This window comes from Mustela nivalis (assembly GCF_964662115.1).
Source record: "Mustela nivalis genome assembly, chromosome: 15".
Taxonomy (NCBI): Eukaryota; Metazoa; Chordata; class Mammalia; order Carnivora; family Mustelidae; genus Mustela; species Mustela nivalis.
In genome coordinates this window covers 76,705,172-76,725,761 of record NC_139034.1, presented here as the reverse complement: position 1 = coordinate 76,725,761, position 20,590 = coordinate 76,705,172, and the positions used below count along the sequence as shown (strand labels likewise).

Sequence of the window (20,590 nt, the reverse complement as noted above, 5' to 3'; positions counted from 1 at the left end):
GAGGACATTTCATCCCATCTGACCCAAATAGTGCCACTGAATAACTGTAGCCACGTGAACGACCATCGAAGAAAACCTGATTGGCTTACCCTTTGAAATGACAAGCCTACAGAACCATGAATCACAGCAAAAGAGTTGTTTTAAGCCATTGTATTCTGCTGTGGCTTGTTATGGCCCCAAAATAATTAATATTTAAGCTCCTGACGCAAATTCACCCTGAACAATAAGACGCCTTCCAGAAGAGCCTTGTACTTGTACTTGGAAAAGTGGAGTTGGGTTTACTTAACGCTGGGCATGTAGAGCCTGTTACTCAGCAGCTCTGCTCTCAGGTATGCACAACAGAAATGTGTGTCTATGTTCACCCAAAGACATGTAAAACAATGTGTATTGCAGCATCTTTGTACTCCCGAACTGGTAACATCCAAGTTCATGTCAGTGGTAGAACGGATCAATCAGTCGTGATATATTCACACAACAGAATGCTATACATACGGAAAATGAAAAAAAAAACCACTTATTTAAGCAAATACATGGATAAATGTCAATCATAATGCTAAGTAAAAAAAAGCCCAACCCAAAGCACATGGTATTATTAGCGGTTTAGGATATTGGAGACCTCTATGGTGACAGAGATAGCACTGGCTGGAAAGGGGCCCATGCAGGGGTTCTGGAGGGCCAGTCACGCTCTGTTTCTTGATATGGGTGGGGATTACAAATGTGCCTTCATTTTGTGATAACTCATCAAGCTGCAAACTTATGATTTACTCACATACATGTATGTATAATTCAATAAAAACAGCTTCTTTTATAAAAACAAGGATCTCAGATTGATAAAGGAATTGGAGAAAGGGAGAAACTATTTTTTTTTCTTATGCAAAATCTAGGACTTTTTGATTCATACATTCCAATGTCTTCAGGGAAGTACCTGGTTTTGTTTTGTCCAATATTCGCTCTGTGATAGTTCTGGTCACCTTTTTTTTTTTTTTTTTTTTTTTTTTTAAAGATTTTATTTATTTATTTGACAGAGAGAGAAATCACAAGTAGGCGGAGAGTCAGGCAGAGAGAGAGAGAGAGAGAAGCAGGCTCCCGCCGAGCAAAGAGCCCGATGCGGGGCTCGATCCCAGGACACTGAGATCATGACCTGAGCCGAAGGCAGCGGCTTAATCCACTGAGCCACCCAGGCGCCCCCTGGTCACCTTTTAATAAGTGTTTTCTCTTGGAGTATCTGGGGGGGCTCAGTGGGTTAAGCCTCTGCCTTCGGCTCAGGTCATGGTCTCAGGGTCCTGGGATTGAGCCCCCTTTTGGGCTCTCTGCTCAGCGGGGAGCCTGCTTTCTGCCCCTTCTCTGCCTGCCTCTCTGCCTGCTTGTGATCTCTGTCTGTCAAATAAGTAAATAAAATCTTAAAAAAAAAAGTGTTTTCTCTCTTGATCTAAATCCTGTTTTTATCTTGATACTGTATTTCAAATCCGACAACCATCCTTTATGTAAAATTTGACCTAGAGTAATCAACAGCAGTACACATCTTGTAAGGTTACTGGTCTACAAAGATGAAGCAAGAATCTTTGGCATTTTGGGGGAGGGTGAGGGAGGGGAGGACTTGAGCCCCCTTTAAGGGGGAAAAGATCAGGCTGGCCTCTGATTGTTCTATGTCCTCTATTTGTAAAATTTATATATGTTATGTATTTCAAGAGAAAAAAATATATTTTCCATGGAGGATGTATAAAATTGTCTTGTGGCCAGTACAGAAGTACTGTGAGGAAACAGCAAAGATGAGGTCTAGAAGCAGGCTGGGGCCCAATTATGAAACACTGGGGATATGCAAGGTTTTACACTTTATTTTTATGCAATAATTTTAAAAAATCAACAATCATTCTGTGTTTTATGAAGAAAACGAGATATCTGTGTTTAAAATGGCACAGGAAAAGAGTTTTTCTCCAGTCTCTTCTCTAAAAATATCTGAAAACAAAAATAAACAGAGAAGAAAACTCCATATTTGCATAGACGAGGAGATAGCTATAGTGCCGAAGCAGAAGACAGGTTGGTAAGGTAGGGTGGCTGGATTCAGGGCAGGTAAAACACAGGCTTAGGTGTCAAGAGACAGAGCACCTGGAGGGCAAAACTCCAGAATGTTCTCAGGGCAAAACCAACCACAGCTAAATCGGCGTACACACTCTGATTGGGTTACAGGTCTACAAAGATGAAGCAGAGGACAGCTAACAAAGGCAAACACACAGACCTGCCACATTTGCCAGGAGCAGTTTGCCCATAAGGAGCTGTAGAGAGACTCTATCATGAGTAGCACAGGAGTTAGCAGTCTGGATTGCCTGTGGATAAGTAGACACCAAAAAACCCAAACCCCAAACAAATGACAACAAAACGACAAACAAGTGAAACACCTCGCTGGCACAAAAATCTTATGTCCGAGGAACCTAACTGTAAAGCTGATACTCTAGAAATTTCATCCTTCTTTTATGAAATTTCTGCAATTCGATGGTGTAAAAACAACTGATTATCCAACAATGACTAATACCAAGCATCAGTCATTTGTAGTTGGCAATCTATAACAAACCGTAACAAATTATAATCGTAATTATACAAGGATCCCGAAAGAAGAATGAAGAAAGAGGAAGACAAATGGCAGACAAAAAAATACCCATCAGGAAAGGATTACCTCAGAGCAGTTGAAAATTGTGGCCAAACATGGGCACCATTATACATCTAAAAATCACAGCGAAGCAATGCTTCATTCGATGCTGTCTATTAAACAAGAGCTCAGAGAAGAAATACACAAAATTCAGGGAAAATATAGCAGGGCAACAGAAGGAGATGAAACATAAACTAACAGACTTCAGAGAAGAAGAGGAAAATAAATTTTTACTATTATAGAAATAAAAGCATCATTAAAGTAGCTCAAAGTAGCATATGGATAACACTGAGAAAAGCAAACAAAATGTGATAGAAGTGAGCAAACTTAAGAAGGCTTAGAAAGAAATTGAGAGCAATGGAAGACAAAGGATAGCTAACATAATGCACAAGTGGTTATGTGAAAAAGAGAACTGAAATCAGGGACCCAGGAATATTTAAAGGTATGTTTAAGAAACATCTCCAGGGTACACCTGGGTGACTCAGTGGGTTGAGCCTCTGCCTTCAGCTCAGGCCATGATCTACAGTCCTGGGATTGAGCCCCCGTGTTGGGCTCTTTGTTCAGCGGGGAGCCTGCTTTCCGCCCCCGCTCTCTGCCTGCCTCTCTGCCTACTTGTGATTTCTGTCTGTCAAATAAATAAATAAACTCTTAAAAAAAAAAAAAAAAGAAAAAGAAACATCTCCAGGACTTAAAGAGGATTTGAATGTTCAGTTGTCACAGAAAAGAAACAAAACGTTCCAGATATTTAATTATTTAGTAGTAGTAGAAGACCTGAATCTGCGGTTTGAAAGGACCCATTTAGCTAAGAAAAATTTGACATAGACTAATCAACAGCAGGACACACTCTGGTAGGGTTACCGGTTGACAAAGATGAAGCAAGTTTCTTTGGCCTGTTTTGGGGGAGGAAGGGAGGACTTATATCACCCATAAGGGGGAAAAGGTCAGATTGGCCTCTGTTCTACAGAGCCTTCTGTGTTAGAAAACAATGGAGCTTTGCTCACAAAAGCCCTAGAGAAAGAAAAGTAGGACTCAAGTATTTTTTTAAACCTAGTTACAGTTTTTAAACATACAAGCAACATACAAATCTTTTGAATAATCAAGAAAATAAGAACTTTAGCTTCAATGAGCTTTTCTCCAAGAAACTACTCTAGAATGAACTTCAGCCCAGCAGAAGCTCAATGGAAAAATAACAGCATGAACGTGAACCCTACTCAGAGGATTACGAGTAGTCCAGATCTCGTGTAATGATTGAGGAGTGAAAAATATAGACCATAAACTCTGACTATGCAGAAATAATGTCAATAGCAAAATTTCGGATGGTAAGTAAGAGGGTAGGAGGTGATCTCAGTACTGGAATCGCAACACTTGATGTTAGAGGTACAAGAGATCATTGAAATCTGGCATGTCAACACATATAAAATATATTTAAAGGATAAGGATAAACACTAAGAGAGATTTTCAGTTAGCAAATTTAAGGCAATGGTGGTGATGTGGAAGAGAAAAGAAGTCTATTAATTTTATTATTGCTCATAATGGGAGTAAGTGATACTGTCTAAAAATGAATGAGTAAATTGTAGGGAATTATAGCTATAAAGAATTCTGTAACGATAATTGCCTCTAGGATTAAGAAATGGGTGCTGGGAAGACAGCAAAAGGAGACCCTTTTTACTGTACACTCTTTCATAGCTTTTGAATTTTGTCCTATGTTCATATCTTAGCTACTATAAAAACAAAGAATAGAAAAATACAAAACAATGAAAAAAGCAAAATTATAGGTATGGGTGTGCCCATTAGAACAAAAACATGAAGGTTTCCAACTATTAAGAAAACACATATCCTAAAAGTAAAGAAATTACAGCCTGTAGAATGAGAATGTATTCAAAGGCAGGGAAAACATTAGTAATATAACAAAGTATTTGGACAGAACCAAGACCACACCTATGGCTCCTGTTCATAAATGTCGGTGGGTTAGCCTCCCCTAATAACAACAATAAAAAGACTGATCGAATGGCTACACAAAACCCAACTAAAACCCAACTACCAGCTATCTGAAGGAAATGTATCTAAAACAAAGTGAAACAGAAAATTGAGAAAATAAAGATGGACAGTTACATCAACCTCTAAGAGACTGTATCTGGGTAATAAAAAGCATGAGCTACTATTTTTTATCAAAGGTAAGAAAATAATATATATATAAATATAAATATATGTGTAAACAATATAAATATATATATATAGTATGTGTATATATATTTATATTATATATATGAATATTATACGCATATCTACCTGCTTTACATTTTGGGGTTTTGTACCAGGTGCATATATTACCCATTGTAAAGAACAAGCGAATAACTTATGTAAAATTTAAAAAAATACTTATTCATTTATTGGGGGAGCGGCAGGGGGAGAGGAGGAGAGAGAATCTCAAGCCGACTCCACTCTGAGTATAGCAACCAGTGTGGGGCTCGATATGGGGCTCGATTCCACAACCCTGAGATCATGACCTGAGCCGAAACCAAGAGTCGGCTGCTTAACTGACTGAGCCATCTAGGGGCCCCTGCAAATAACTTATTCAAAAAAGAAGATAACGTTGGTAGCAGTGGGGACTAGGGATTTGAGGATACAGCTGAGGCTTGAGATAGGAAGACCAGCTATACCTAGTTAGACCAGCTTAAATGGGAAAGGATTAAGGTAGAGGATAGTGGCAGTAGTAAGGACTGGACCTTGCCCTAATATACCATACGATGTAACTTAAACATATGGTGTTGTCTTATTTTAAACCTTATTTTATATTGTGCTTTTGGATTAAGGTAAGGGACAATTTGACAGAAGTCTTAAGAATCAGAAGATGCTTCTAAAAACAGTTTTCTTTTGCATTTCCATTATCATAGCAGAAAACTTGAAAAACAAGCAGAAAAAGTTAAAGAAGAAAAATCCCTTAATTCTAATACTGTAGGATAGTAAGGGTTACTCTTGTGCATATGTCCCACCATTATGCTCTCCTTACAAACACATGCATGTTTTTTAGGAGGATCATCGTATACACAATTTTATGGCTTAAAGAAAACTTTGTTATATTGTATAAATTTCTCAATGTTATTATAAAATACCCTCTACCACATCACTTTTAATAACTACATGTTATTAAAATTCTTTACTGTTGGACATTTGGATTGTTTGTAATTTTTTCACTTCTAAATAACATTGCAGTGAATGTGAACATACAGAGATATAGTTACATCTCTGAGTTATTTCCTTATTATATGGTTCTGGAAATGGAATTGCTGGGAGAAAGGGTATGCATATTTAAAATTTTGATACTTACTGCCAAATTCTCTTCCAAAAAGTTTGTCCCAATGTTACAGCTCTAGCAAAACGCTGTACTTGTGAAAAGTAGAAAAATGCAAAGACCTCCTTCTGTTTGAAAGTTCCCTCACGTAGATTGGTAATGCTATTACCATTCGTTTTCATCTTTGTAAATTTACTTGGGTGACAAAAGATGCTTCATTATTCTTTTAGTTTGGATTTCCTCAATCACGAGGGACCTGGCAATTTTTTGTATGTTTATTGGTCATTTGCAACTATTGCTTTGTTAGCTGATCATTCTCTTCAGGCTAATTTGCTTCACTCCATTATATTGTAAAGAAATATTTCTAAGTCCTGAATATCAATGAACTTTGCAAGCATCCCAAAAAAATAGCTAGATTCTCTTTAGTTATAATCTTAACTCTGGAAGGGCATAGTGTCCTAAGGAAAACTGCAGAAGTTTGCCATTCATTCAATTTTTTTTTTTTTTTTCCTAAAGAGATTCTGAAAATAGCAAAGAACAGATGTTATGCCTTTCAGTTTCCATGGTCCTAATGGAGACTTCCAAAGTCCTCTAGGAAAAGGAGAGGGACTAAGGAGGGTGCTGTCTGTTCTGCACGCTGCCTGTTATGAGGCTGGGGGCTAGGTTGTCTGGATGACTAAATCCAGTCACACTGCAAAAGCAAGAATAACAATTAAGTGATGACAGAACACTCTTTCATACTCCCCCATAATGTGTTTGTTGAGTGAATGAAGGCATGAGGACATTGCCTCTTTCAAGGATGCAGAAAAACTAGATTGCTGGCTTTCAGTTTAATACGGGTAGAATTGCCCAGCCAGAAATGACATTCAGAGAAGAATGTCAGAAGCAAGGAGCTTAGCAGCGGTTACAGAATGGGCTCATGTTTGTTGCATCATTTATTCTTTAAAAAAAAAATTATATCATTACATCTTATTGCAGTTGTTTAACCAATTCTTGATAGAGTTTGAATGAATGATAAAGAATATCATTTTCGCTGCAATTCTCATAACAAAATATTTGAAATTGCTCACTATTATTCTCACTTTGCTGATAACGGATGATGGCTCTGCAGTGTTAAGGGACTTAGCAGTCAAAGCTCATGTAATTAACATGCGGCAGGACCAGGCTTAGAAAGGATGACTTCAAATCCAATGCCCTTATCTCAAAGCTACAGTCCTAATTTCCCCTAGGTCACTCTCTTGCTCCCTATTAATATGTTAAACTCAAGTTCCTCAGCCGTGACTATTCTCCACCACCTCGGCTAACCCTCACGCTCAGTTTCCACCTTCCCCGTACCCTAATGGGTGCTACAGTTGCTTCTCCAAAAGCTGCTCTTAACCTTTGAGTAGCTGCAGGGCATCTGGGGGATTATTAGTTCAGCGCCGTGCCTGACTGCTACAAAAATAAGTCAGTCCTCCCAAACAGGAAAAGGGTTCATGAAGAGACGAGTGACCCAACTCTGGCCAAAGAGATGCAGAGAGTGTTACCTCTAGGAAAGCTCTCTGTTTCTAAGACGGTGATAAAAGCCCCTCACTGTCTCTTGTTGGTCGGGAGCAAGGAGGTACATATTCTGTCTTTTCTCATAGGTATAGTATTTTGAGCCCCATCCATATTATTATGTGTCCATAATTCATTTCATTTTATCCCTGACTAGTATCCATGGCACACAAGTGCTGTAACTCATTTTTCCGTTTTTGTGTTGATGGCCATTTGGTAAGTTTCTAGTTTGGGGGTATTAAGAATAAGGCCATTATGAATATTCTTGTATACATCCTTCTGTGGTTATAGTTTTCTTGGGAAAATTCACAGGAGTGAGACATTAAGCATTCTATGTGTTTTTAGTTCCAGACTATTTGGGTTAAGAAAAAGTGCTATAACTATTTAGCTTAGAGACTTCACTAGATTGTCCTGAACTTATTTTAACTTTTTGTTTGTTTTAGTTTTTTTTTTTTTTTTTGCTTGGAGAGGAAAATTAATCATTATCAAAATATCAGAGGATATCATTACTATGTACCTAATATGCACTCTAGGCAACTTACATCATATGTTATTGCCTAATGCTATTATTTACTAGCTGTTTGACCCCGGACAAATTGCTTAACCTCCCTGGTCTTCAGTTTCCTCATTTAAAGTTTAAAAATAGCATACTTCATAGGGCTTTTGTGAGATGTAAATGACATACATAAAGTTCTAGTCACATTGCCTTAAAGGCACTCAAAAATATTAACTATTATAATTATCATGATGTAGCATCTTATAGAAATCCATGAAATAAAAATTCAGACCCCATTTTTAGAGGCAATAAGCAACTTGTCCTAGTTACAGAACCAGGAGAGGGTTTCACATTTGAGTCTACTTTGGGACCAGAGCCCTAGAACATTCTGTTACCCTATTTCCCTCAAGGTACATTTTTCATGGAGTATCTCATTGAAATCTTTACTGCAATCTTGTTAAATGACTTCTCTCAATATGAAAAGAACAAGAAACTGTAAAGGAAAGTATATAATGAAGTAGGAAAAAAAAGTGTCTGAGACAGAGTATCAGAGAAATTTGGAATACAATCTGTTTTTTTTTTTTTTTCCCCATATGTGAACTATAGATAACACAAGTGCTTTTCAAGCTTTTTAGCTGCCATAAAAGTTTTGGCAAGTAAACATAGGATTTAGGAGAGTTTTCTGTTTTTGTTTTTGTTTGTTTCTACTTTTCTAAAATGTAACCATATATTCCAGTTCTTTTTCTGTTTTGTTTTTGTTTTTGTTTTTAAAGATTTTATTTATTTATTTGTGAGAGAGAGAGCACAGGCAGGCAGAGTGGCAGCAGAGGCAGAGGGAGAAGCAGGCTCCCTGCTGAGCAAAGAGCCCGATGTGGGACTCGATCCGATGACGCTGGGATCACGACCGGAGCTGAAGGCAACCTCCTAGCCCACTGAGCCACCGAGGCATCCCTGTTTTTTTGTTTGTTTGTTTGTTTTTCCTCTTCCCTCTTTAGGGCTTTGGTCTCCTCTTATAATCAGGCAGTATTACAGATAATACACTCAAATGGGTTTATGGGAAATTTTAATAAAGTAATTATTTATAAAAGTGTGGGGCAGAATTATGAGAGTCAACAAAGGAAACTGAAGGGCTCTGAGGAAGGAGAGAGTAGGAGAGAGTAGGAAACCAGCATGGCCCCAGTATTGGAAGAGGCTAGGGAAGGTTGTGGTTACTAGAACATGGAGTACATGGCTCTATCTGTAGGAAGGGACTGCCGGACAGATTTGGCCTTTGATGGAGGGACCCAAGGAATTTCTGATAACCTGTCAGGATAGCAGGTAGGAAAAGAAATACCCTGACCTCTGTGTGCAGAGGTCTGATTGGTGAAGAGGATGGGAGTGGTGGGGACACACTCTGAATGTCACTATTTTTTTTTTTTTGAAGGATTTTATTTATTTATTTGAGAGAGAGAGAGAGAGAGCATGCACAAGCAGGGGGAGGGGCAGAGGGAGAGGGGGGGAGAGAGAATCTCAAGCAGACTCCCTGCTGAGCTCAGAGCCTAATGCCGGTTTGATATTGACTGGAGTAGAAATCTAGAGTCAGATGCTTAACTGACTGAGCCACTTAGGTGTCCCTCTGAATGTCACTATTACAATTAGACATTTTCATTCACATCTTGCAGACGTGGTCATAGACTTTGGGAGCTCCAGTAACTTGCCCAGGCTCCTAGAGCTATGAAGTGGGAGAGTTGAGATTTAAACCTGGGTTTAGCTCAGTGGGTCTTCATCACTGAGGGAAGGTTTTAGAAAATACTGAAGTCTGTGCTCCATCCTCTGAGATCCTGATGTAATTGGTCTGGCTTGGGGCCCAGGCAGCGTATTAAAAGCTCCCCAGGCGATTCTAATGTGCAGTGGGTGTTGAAAAATACTGGTTTGGTTGAACTCCAATATGTTTTCACTGTAATATGAGCCGCTATGGGCACAGGGCTAATGACAAAGAAATCACCCAGCAGAGGCAGCCCACTGTGTAATGCTAAGCAAACCATCACAGGACAGTGAGGCAAGTGATGGAGGGAGTCTGGAGGAGTGAGAGGCTCTCTCAGAGGAGATCCAGCCCGACAGGAGTTGTTAGTAGAGTCATCCTTAGTACCAGCCATTGCTTTAAGCACTTAACGGTTTTAGCTAATCGAATCCTTATCACTTTCCTAGGAATAGGTGCTGCTATTATTATTCATAATCAATTAATCATTAATTAAATTAACATTTTATTAACCCATCATTATCTCAGTTTTGTAGGTAAGGACATAAAGACAAAGAGAGATGAAGGGTCTTGCTCAAGGTCCAGCAGAAGTAGAAGCGGGCTTTTGAACCCGAGCAGTTTGACGTGAGAGTCCAGGTGTGCTAACACTATGTAAACTAGCAACAAAACCTGGGGGCAGGAAGAGGATTGGGAAGACCAAAGGCAGAGGAAGTGGTATTTCAGGCAGAATCAACAGCCATGGGGGACATGGGGGCTGTTAGACAGTAGAATGAATTTAGGGGAATCTGGGCTGGTTGGAGCTTGGGGTATGGGTGGTGGACATGCACCCCAGACCCCATTCCTGGGATGGGGCTCCGTCATGCTGTTATTCTAAAGGCAGTCCAGCAGCCACGAGAGAGTGACTTGGTCACACTGGCATTTCAGAGAGAGCCAGAGAAAGGATGGGACGGTAGCCGAGCAGGAAATGGAAGCAGGTGGGGGCTGTGGGGAAGGTGGAAGGAGAAACAGGCTTGGGGCTGGGTGTAGAGGTTAGGGAAAGGTTGAAATAATATTGCAGGAGAGATGCGGTTGAATTGTCTTTGTGGTGTCCATCAGACATGCCACAAATTATTTACATTTCTAATAAAGCCCTGACATTTGATAATGAATTATTTAAATAATTAATACAACCTAGGCTACTCCAGAATGGTCTCGTAACTGTGGCACTCATATTTGTTTGGGGGAGACAGACATGGGGTGGTAGGCATGGTTCAGAGTTGCGGTCAGAATAAAGAAGAAGGCCAGGACAGATAGAAACATGTCAAAATCTGCAAAACATATTGTTCTCTTATTTAAAAAATTAGATTTATTTATGCACCCACGTCAACATTTTGTATCTGTTTCATTTATCACCGCCGGTGTGGAAGTCTTGAAAAAAGAGAGAAGACATTTAAATGTTAAAGTTCAATTTTGGGATATGATTTGGTCATCCACATTTCTTTCATTTTTCCTTAGTCGCAGAGAGGGTGAGAAACAGAAGCTCTCCCCCTCGCCCTGACAGGAATAGAAAGGTAGAAGACGAGGAATTTGAATTTGGGTGACCGCCTGGGCTTTGAGAAAGACATCTCAGGATTCTTTCCTGGAGGAACATACTTGTTGGCACATTTAAAAATGGTCACCACGGCAGGAAGCCTGCGGATGGCCAAGGCCAGCAGCGGAGAGGGGTTGGGGTAGGGGGAATCCTGTGTGCCCCTGGGTGGGCTGCCAAGAGACCCTGGCTTCTGGGAGCCCAGAAGGAGCCCCAGCAATGAAGCCAAGGCTACGGACCAGCCCCTCTCTTGGTTGTTTTCTGGAATCGGGATTCTTACATATTTCTCTGAAAGCTGGGATACAGCCTCTCTTAACTAGGCTCGCCAGGCTCACTGAGGGAGTGGCCTGGATCGGACTCTAGGTGATCCACTTGACTTAGAAGAAGAGAGAAAATGTCAAGTTTCTCATATTTGAGGGTCGAAGAGGAAGTGTCTCACTTGCCACAGAGAAGAGGAGGCAAACAATTTTTGTTTGCCTGAGACTGAAAGATGGGGTTGAGGGGTCTTGGGTGAGGGATGGTTGCAGGCTCAGGGGTTGAGATCTTAGCATAAAGAAACTTAAGATCTGGGAAAAAGGGACCTGAGCGGAGCCAAACGAAGGTGAGCGCCCATTTGTAACATCAGTTGAAGGTGAAGTTGTGTCAGCTTTCAGGAGGCCCTGCAAACCCACAGGCCTGTTCCTGGGAAGACATGTCTCCCCCTCTTCCCCACATCTCTCCCTCAGGCACCAGGAGGATGTACCGACCAACCGTTTTGTGGTGCAAAGGGAATTCAGTTTATTTATTTCTCGTCTTCACAACCAACAAGATGAGAGGAGTTTTGATGGACGCCCCCTCGCTGAATGAAATCAATAGATTAAAAGCTTAAATCTTTATTTTGGTTTGAACTTTCTCTCAGCCCACAGGATGTCTCAGTCCTTGGACCTCATCCCAGGGATGGGGAGGAAGGTTTTTTTTCTTTTAAATTAATTGATCGGATGTGGATTTAAGAACTGTGTGAACAGACCTCTTCACATAAAATGATGAAAGCACCATTGACCCCGGGTCTGAGGCTTCTCGAAAGCCTTTCCAGGAGGAGAGTGTGAAGATCCAAAGCCACAGAAGCCACGTGTGGGTTCTAAGAGGCCTACTTTGCCCACCCAAAGGCTGGAAAACATTCTATCTTCTTGAGTCCAAAAAAGGTATCTGATTTCATCTGCTCAAGGCAAAATAATCTCATATGACCATAAGTACACAAGATAACTTTCCTTTTGCTCCAACTACTTGTTACAGAAGAGCTGAGCTATTTTTTTCCATAGAGAGAAAGGTAGAGAAAAGTAGTATAAAAAGCACACGTTTCGTACTACCGGGAGCTCACATGGAATATTTTTGTTTAGTTTGTCTTTCTGTTTTTGCAAGAAATTGAAATAGAGCAGATCAACCCTAAGTGACGTTTGACCTCAGGTCTCAGTCTTATTCCCGCCACCATTTTCATTCAGTGAACTCTTTTTTTTTTCTTTTAAAGATTTTTATTTATTTATTTGACAGACAGAGAGATCACAAGTAGGCAGAGAGGCAAGTGGGGGAGGGAGGAGCAGGCTCCCTGCTGAACAGGGAGCTCAATACGGGGCTTGATCCCAGGACCCTGGGATCATGACCTGAGCTGAAGGCAGAGGCTTTAACCCACTGATCCAGGCAGGCACCCCCTTCAGTGAACTCTTTATATTCTTTTCATATTGTTAAGTATCTACAACCAATACATACTACTGGTTTGTGAATGGGTTATTGCTTTCAATTTACATAAATGATGTTATTTGTCTCGATTTACATATGCATTTTTCCACTTAACGTTGTTTCTCAAACATATCCATGTTCACGTAGATAGATCTAGTTCATTCTTTTTAATAGCTCTCCAGTGAATGTACCTTATTTTATTCACCAATTTCCCTGTTACTTCAACGGTCTTGACATCATAGACAATTCTGAGATGAACATCCTTGTATGTGTTTCCTTGTGCAAATGAGTGGTGGCTTCTCCATGATACAAACTGGAAATAGATTTGCCAGCTTGTAGAGTACACACACTTTTTAAGAGCCCACCAAAGGCTCTCTATCAGTTAACCCTCCTACCAGAGATATCCTGGACTGCTAGGAGCCCATTTCTCTCCCTGTACAAAAGTTAGGCAATCTGGAATCATCTAAACCCAAACTCCCTACAGCCTTTCTGCGTGCTCAAAGCCCAAGCTCTTAACAATGGCCAATGAAGCTCTACAGTCAAGTCCTTCCCCTTCTTTCCTAGCTCATTCTCACGCCTAACTGCTCATTCTGCTCTAGTTCTGCTAGTGTTCTTGCTATTTCTTGATGTTCCAAGTTCCTTCTTTTTGTACTTGAGTTTTCATCAGACTAGAATGTTCTTCAGTCAGATTTTTCTCATGGGTTACTTTGTGATTTCTCCCAGATCTCTGCTAAAATATTCTACTAGTGGAGACACTTTCTTGGATTACCCACTTCTCCTCCCAATGCCATTCTATCCTTCACTACCTTTTTACTTCATTTTGTTTTTATTCACAGCACTTCTGTGTGACATTACAATATATATTTTTGTTTGTTTATTGCCCCGTCACTAAAATGTGACCTTTGTGAGGCCTTCTTTCTTTCTTTTTTTTTTTTTTAAGATTTTATTTATTTATTTGACAGAGAGAGATCACAAGTAGGCAGAAAGGCAGGCAGAGAGAAAGAGGAGGAAGCAGACTCTCCACTGAGCAGAGAGCCTGATGCGGGACTCAATCCCAGGACCCTGAGATCATGACCTGAGCTGAAGGCAGAGGCTTAACCCACTGAGCCACCCAGCCCCCCCCTTTTTGCCTTGTTTCTTTTGTGTCCCGCTGTAATTTCATAACCACAATAGTCAGAACAGTAAATGCTTCCTAAATGGTGAGTGAATAATCATAATTCTGGAGAGTAGAGGCTGGCGGGGTGACTGGTGGGTAGTGAAGGGATGTTAAGCATCTTTTGCTCTCCCTTTCTTCCCCCACACCCTTATTCTGGAACACATTTCTGTATATGACAGTGCAGACAGCATTCAGAAAGGACTGGAGAGAAGATATTGGAATACTAGAATCTGATACCTGCATGAACATTTTCTTTCTTTCTTTTTTTGAGCTAGGTTTAAATCAGGACATTGCCTGCCTAGCACGGTGAGTAGCTGCTGTGTTTCCATAAACTATCCTAAATTTGTGTGAGTCTCGCTGGTTTCCGTTTTTATTTAAGTTATCTACAAAATGCTTTGAATAGGGGTGGCTGGGTGGCTTAGTCGGTTAAGCATCTGCCTTGGGCTCAGGTCATGATCCCAGGGTCTTGGGATGGAACCTGGGGTCCTGGGATCACAGCTCTGCTCAGTGGGGAGCCTGCTTCTCCCTCTCTCTCTGCCCCCTCCCCTGTTGTGCTCTCTCTCTCTCTCTCTCAGAGCAGTAAAATCTTAAAAAAAAAAAAAGAAAAAAAAAAAAAAGCTTTGACCAATGATGAAAGAGGCAAGAAAGATATATGTTCATAATTGCCACATAACTAATAATCCCACAATGTAGTTATTTAACACACACTTATTCTCTCACAAAAATCTGTGGATCAGGAATCTGGGGAGGCTTAGTCAGCTCCTCTGCCTCAGGATCTCTTCCAGGCTGCGGGCAAAGTACTGGTCGGGGCTATCTGTCGTTATCTCAAGGCTCAACTGAGGAAAGATCCCCTTTCAAGCTCACTCATGCGGTTGCTGGCAGGATTCAGTTCCTCGTGGGCTGTTGGCAGGAAGCATCAGTTTCATGCTAACTGATGGTCAGAGGCTACCCTCAGCTCCTTGCCACTTGGGCGTCTCTAACACAGCAGCTTGCTTCACTGAAACAAACAAGCTGAGAAAGCAAGAAAGAATATAAGCAAGATGGCGGGAATAGGTGTTTAGAATCCCATCTCAGAACTGATAGCTCACCACTTTTGCCGTGTTCTCTTTGCCAGGATCAAGAAGGGACTGTACAAGGGAGTGCATACCATGCAGTAGGAACCTTGGGAGCCATTTTAGAAGCTGCTTCCCACAGAAGGATTGATCACAAAAGAAGGGAATGTATGGAAAGAGTGAATGGAAGTGGCTGAGGCAGTAATGTTCATTCCTTTCCCTAAAATCATACATCAGAGGACTGCCTTGGTGACTCAGTCAGTTGGGAGTCTGCCTTCAGCTCGGGTCATGGTCCTCGGATCCTGGGGTTGAGCCCTGCATTGGATGCCCTTCTCGGCCGGGAGTCGGTTTCTCCCTTTCCCTCTGTCCCTGCCCTCCACTTCTGCTCTCTTTCTCAAATAAATAAATGAAATCTTAAAAAGAAAAAAAAAAAAAAGCACTTGCATTTAAAAATAAATAAATAAATAAAACCATCCATCAGATACTCTACTCCTATACCCTAGTAGATAAGAGGATAGTCTATAAGGAAGACAAAAGAAGCCAGAGGTATTCTTCCTGTATTTTTGCCTCCAGGAGAATGGAAAGGTGGAGAATGCATGCTCCTTTGTGCTGGAGCCTGCAGTACTTCTGGGGACTTGGTAATGGAAAGACCCAAAGCTTCCATATGCACTTAGGCCAACCCAAAGTGCAATGGTATTTGAGTGTGGCAAGTAGGTACCAAGGAATGTGAAGTTTGAAGTGAAATGTGAGGCAGGTCATCTTCTATAGTCACTTGCCCTTTGAATTGGACGCCACCATTAATCTGCCATGTTCAGTGTCCTACTAAACAATAGACTTTGAAAATGATGCACACACAGCCCTAAATTTGCTGAGCTATTCTCATACTCAGCCGAGCTCATTTCAGAGCATTCAGACTGTACCACAATTAGCTGCTGACACTATCCTAAAATAATATAAAGCCAGGCCAGTAATTATACACTGGAAGAAACTATGTATAGAAAAGCTCATTAACTTGTGGGGTGGTACAAGTTTCTGAAGTGGGAACATTTCATACAGGATATAGTGCTCATGTTGGGATGGGTGCAAATCCAATCGCAAGTTCTTAGCTTAATATTTAACAACATCCTTCTCAAAAAGCATCCAACAGGTCTTCAGGATTTGTGGGTCCATCAAACGTGTCGGGTCTTTCTCAAGTTTCCCTGTAGGTGGCACTGTAAGAGTATTCGAGGGAACACCTACACTAAACTAGGGGCCTTAAAATTGGCCATTTGTGAGGGTCCCCATTGGGGTCACCATTGCTACCACCACGATCATTGTCACCTTTATTACAGCCATCATTAACATTGTTCATTTATGAATGAATTGCATGATTCATAATTTCTGATCACATTTTTCTCTGTTCTGTAACCACAGAGTTTTACTGCAAGGGAGGCTAATCTCATTGATGGCATGTATTCAGCGTTGGGATTCCCACCTCTGGGCCTTTGCTCCTGTGATGTCCCTTGGCCGGGATGTCCAGCCATGCTCCTCCCTGCCTTGTTTTGAAGGGTTGTCCTGCATGAGTCACCATCACCCCCTCAGCTTCCTGAGATACAGTTCAGGGAGGGCTTCTGTCAACCACACAATCTTGGCCTAAAGAAGTTTGTCCTACTTCCTTGCCACTTTGTCACCCTAATAAAGATTTTTCTTCTCCCTTCTAGTGTTGGAGTCTAAACTAAGTCTTAAACAACTATCTCCTGGGCTTCTTTTTATTTACAACCAATGCCTATCCAGCTCTCCAGAGTGGAAGCTAGCTCCTGACCACTTTTGTTTATTGCCTGACAACAAACACCTGCTCCTCCTTTTTGGGTCACTCTCTTGACATCTAGTGTGAACTAGGATTCAGGGACTTTGTCTTGTTTTTTGTTGTATCCCCAAAGTTGGACAAAAGTTCTCAACAAATGTTTGTTGAATGAGTGAGTCAAGGAAGAAGATTTAGTAAATACCCTATAATACCCTTTCTTAAAGAAAAGAAGAGAAGAAGAGAAATTTCCAATCTTGCTCTCACTGAAAAGTTTTACCTTGACTTTGGGGATCTCTCTCTCGGGGGAAAAAGGGAGAAGCTATGAGAAAGCCATCTTTTGAGGAAAGAGTGTTATGTTATTCTCTCCTGAGATGAGCATGTTGGTTGTTACCCCTCAGAAAATTTCACCCTTTATTGACAGAGCCCTGAGTTTATGGCTTCCCCTTCTTCCCCTCCCACTGAGTCTTGGAGATTAATCATGATGGTGATGAATTTAAGTGACAGTCTCAATTACATTGCTACAGAATAGTTTAGGCCTGCATTCTGGCTGATGGGATCTGAGGGTATTCTTTTTGAAGAGTTTAGTCTTCACTACAATAAAGATAACCATGGAGGCAAAAAACTCTTATTCTTGACTACATGTTGTTGGGTGGTTGTGGGACACCTGGAACACCTACAGCCATCTTGTGGCTCAAAAAGGAGACTTTGCTTTTATGCGTGTGACATGGAAAGCACCTTACTTTTAATGACATGGTGGAACCATGGATTAGCCTAGCTTTGAAACTACCTCTCTTCTGGACTTTCTGTAAAATAATAAATACCTTCTATAAACTTCTAGTAACTGGGTCTACTCTTCCTTACAGCCAAGAGTATCACAACTGACACACCTCACAATCTTCTGTGGTGTTTTCCTCATGGAATGTGCTGAATAGCTTCCTTTTGCCCTTTTAGATCCACCTTCCACCTTTCCTGTCCTGCTCTCTGCTTTGAAAGGCTGACCTATATTGACTATTTCTGTCTTCTCATCTTACCAAGAAGGCTAATAACCAGCTAATAACCTTTTTGAATTGGTAAATTATATGTCAACACATTACTTTCTCTAAGTCTTCTCATTGAGTGTCATGTGATCTGTGATTGCCTTTTTAATTTGCCCAAGGCTGAGCCCAAATCTGGTTGCTTATAATTTGATTCCATGGGTCAGTCAGGGTCCCAACAAGACAGGTGGCTCATTCAAATTCAGGTAATCCAGGGAAGTTTACTTACAAAAGTGTGGGCAGAGCAGCGGGCCACTATATGCTTAGAGTTAGTGAACAAGCTCTGCTTGCCCAACTCAAGCAGGTTCAAATCCAAAATCCATTGGAATCCTAGTTCTTCCTACAGTGTTGTTGGACCAAATGTTGCCCACACTTTTTCTCAGCCAAATTCTTCTCTTTCTTCTAGAAAGACTTCAAGCTATGCATATTTCTGGAAAGTTTCCTTGTTCTTCTCATTTCTCATTTATTCATTCTCAGTTACTCATTTCTGAGTAATATTGCCACCATAATATATATACTATTTTATTGTTACTTTTATTGTGGTAAAATATAAAGTTTACCATTTTAATCATTTTAAGGGTACAGTTTGGTGGCATTAAATATTCATAGGGTTGTGCAACCATCACCACCACCCATCTCCAGAACTTCTTCATCCTCCCAGACTGAACCTCTCTACCATAAAACACTAAATTCTCACTTCCGCTCTCCCTCCAAGCCCCCAGGCTACTATTTTACTGCTGTCTATTTTACTTTCTGTCTACCCATTGTGTTTATGAATCTGACTATTCTAGGTTCCTTATACAAGTGAAATCATACAATATTTGTCCTTTTGTGTCTGGCTTACTTTCCTGAGCATAATGTCCTCAGGTTCATCTATGTTGTAGCACGTGTCAGTTTCCTTCCCTAAGGGCTGAGTGATATCCCATTATATACGTATACCATATTTTGCTTATCCATCATCCACCGGTGGACATTTCATTATGATTATTTTTAAAATAACCTTCCTTATTGAAGTACAACAAACATACAGAAAAGTGACCCAATATGGTAAATGTGGTAAAGCTTCATAAAGTGAACAAATTCATGTCATCACCATGCAGATTAAGAAACGGAACATGATCCAGGCACCTGGGAGGCTCAGTCGTTGCCTGAATCTTGATTTCAACTTGGGTCATGATCTCAGGGTTGTGAGATTGAGCCTGCCTAAGGCTCCATGCTGATCGAGGAGCCTGCTTGAGATTCTCTCTCTTCCTCTCCCTCTGCCTCTCCCCTCCTCCCCATTCGCATGCTCTGAAAAAACAAACAAAAACCAGAACACTATCATCAGCCTAGAAGCCCGCTTTGAGCCCCTCTTAGTCACAACTGAAATGTAGCCACTGTCCTGACCTCTGTCACCTTGGATTAGTTTTGCCTGTTTTGAATTACTGGAAATACAGTGTGAGGTCTTTTATGTCTGACTTCCCATACTCAACATTAAATTTATGAGTATTTTACACGTTGTGTGTGTAGCAGGAATGTGTTTGTTTTTATTACTTCATAGTACTTCATTGCCACATGCCATTATTTGCATATCATACAATTTTATTAATTTATTCTGCTGTTGGTGATCTTTTGGGTAGTTTGCACTTTTTTAGATTGACTATGTATACAAACACTCTATCCACGTTGTGGTGCACGCATGTTTGTGTTTTGCTGAGTATATATGTATAAGCAAATATATGCATGGACACACACAGGAGTGGAATTGCAGGGTCATAGGGGAGGCATAGGTTCAGCCTTAATAAATACTGACAAAGGATTTTCCAAAGTGGTTGCACCATTTTATACTCTCGTTAGCAGTGTATCAGAATTCTAATTTCTCTGTATCTTCATCGACTCTTGCAATTGACAATCTTTTAAATTTTTACTGTTTGGGTGGGTAATACTTCATTGTGGTTTATTTTGCATTTCCTTGATGACTAACAGGTTTGAATACATTTTCATATTTTTATTTTTATTTTTTATATTTTATTTATTTATTTGAGAGACAACGATCACAGGTAGGCAGAGAGGCAGGCAGAGAGAGAGAGGAAGGAAGCAGACTCCCTGATGAGCAGAGAGGTGGACGCAGGACTCGATCCCAGGACCCTGGGATCATGACCTGAGCCAAAGACAGAGGCTCTAACCCACTGAGCCACGCAGGTGCCACCATTTTCGTATTTTTAATGGCTCTTTTAGATATCATCTTTTGCGATATGCCTCTTAAAGTTAAATTTTTAGCCATTTATTTAGTAGCAGGCACTTAAAAAAATGAAAAGACTTTACTTTTTAGAAGGTTTTAAGAGTTATAGACCATTTGAGCAGATAGAGTTCCCATCTCCTTGTGCTCTGTTGTTAACTCCTTACATATGTATGGTACATCTATTATAATTAACAAACCAGTGTTGATAAATTATTAAAGTCCATACTTCGTTCAGATTTCCTCAGTCTTTATCCAATGACTTTTTCCTGCTCTAGGATCACATTCAGGATACCACACTTCATTTATTTGTTTTGTTTCTTTAGGTGCTTCTTGGTTGTGACCAAGATTTTTCTTATTT

At 40.6% G+C, this 20,590-nt stretch overlaps 1 long non-coding RNA gene across 1 annotated transcript in view; it reads left to right on the top strand.

Moving 5' to 3' along the window:
- The window catches only part of LOC309848803, a 492,271-nt gene that overhangs the window by 83,329 nt on the left and 388,352 nt on the right, over positions 1-20,590 (top strand). The window lies entirely within an intron of this gene.